The following is a 1,422-nucleotide window of genomic DNA, read 5'->3' as shown; positions in this document are numbered from 1 at the left end:
CTTCAGTCTGACGCTCTCCCAACTGAGCTATTTCGGCCACAATCTACGCCCATAGTGCCACACACTCCAATCAGAGATAAGATTGCAATCACCCAAGCCAATCAGTCATGCTGGTGTGGGACAATAAAACATACTTTACTTTATTTATATAGCACATTTAATAACAACAAAATGTTGGCCAAAGTGCTGTACAAAGATAAAATATTGTTCTATTACTGGGCTTCACATATAAAATTCATGACATGCCGGCTAGCTGACAGTGTTAATCCCCCTACATGGTTGCAACTGGAGCAGGAAGCTTGTCAGCCTTATTGCATAGGAGTTATACCGGTGTCTCTCTTGCCCACGGATAAGTCTATGTATGACGGCAATGTGGTGATACACAGCACCATATGTATTGTTGAGCAGATTAAACTACACTTTAATTTGAAGTCTTTATCCTCTATCATGCCCATTTCAGGCAATCCATCTTTTAAACCATCTATTTTAGACACTACATTTTGACTTTGGAAACAGGTAGGACTTTGTACAATCAGTAATCTATACTTGGAGGGTGTCTTTGCCATTATCAAGCAGTTACAAGAGATATACAAACTACCAGGGAGAGACTTTCAGACACCAGCAGATAAGAGACTATGTCAGTAAATACGTACAGAGCTTTGAGAGTCTTAACAATTCCTTTCTTGATAAATGTCTCCAACTTTCACCTTTTAGTGAGAAATGTATTTTTTGCATCTATCAGAGTCTAATGTCAATGAGCCCTGTGAACTTGTTCTTTATCAAGTCTAAATGGGAAGAGGAGTTAGGTATTACAATCACTAATATTCAATGGGAAGAAGGTTTGGAGAATCCAGAAATGCAATACAGTGCTTAACTTAATTCAAATCTCTATATCGTCTACACTTCTCAAGAGAAAAGTTAAATAAATTATACCCTGAGGTCTCTCCTATCTGTTTGAAATGCTCCCTAGCTAAAGATAAGTTAAGCCATAGTTTTGTTTTTTGTGACAAGGTTAAAAAATATTGGGCTGACATCTTTGATTCAGTGTCTCAAATTTCTTGATTCAGGTGAGGACATCCCAAAAAGTTGATTCTGTTCCTCTGTAGTGTTTTCAGTGGGAGAAATGTTTTGTCACTCATCCAAGTGACTTTTTCAGTCTCGTTTGACTTCAGTCATATTAGCCCACAAAAAAGCTTTTAAAAATCACCAGCACAAGCATGACCTTGAACATTTGAAGTTAAATAGCCTGTGTGGGGGAAAGCATTGTCATGTTGGAGGACATAGTTTGGTGTCAGATGGTTGCAGAATTTCATCTAAAATCTGGATGACAATCATCAAAGCAAAAATATTGCCGAAACCCGGGATTGAACCAGGGACCTTCAGAGCTTCAGTCTGACGCTCTCCCAACTGAGCTATTTCGGC

The 1,422-nt window shown here is 38.7% G+C and overlaps 1 non-coding gene across 1 annotated transcript; it reads right to left on the bottom strand.

The window, feature by feature from the left end:
- Positions 1-1,349: 1,349 nt before the first annotated feature.
- On the bottom strand, positions 1,350-1,422 carry trnaf-gaa (transfer RNA phenylalanine (anticodon GAA)). The gene has a single exon. It is a non-coding gene; the product is annotated as a tRNA-Phe (tRNA).

The sequence above is a fragment of the Pundamilia nyererei genome, unplaced genomic scaffold, assembly GCF_000239375.1.
Source record: "Pundamilia nyererei isolate P.nyererei 1_Seehausen unplaced genomic scaffold, PunNye1.0 scaffold00008, whole genome shotgun sequence".
NCBI classification, from domain to species: Eukaryota; Metazoa; Chordata; class Actinopteri; order Cichliformes; family Cichlidae; genus Pundamilia; species Pundamilia nyererei.
Note: the sequence above shows the minus strand (reverse complement) of the source record. Positions and strands in the feature narration are given on the sequence as shown.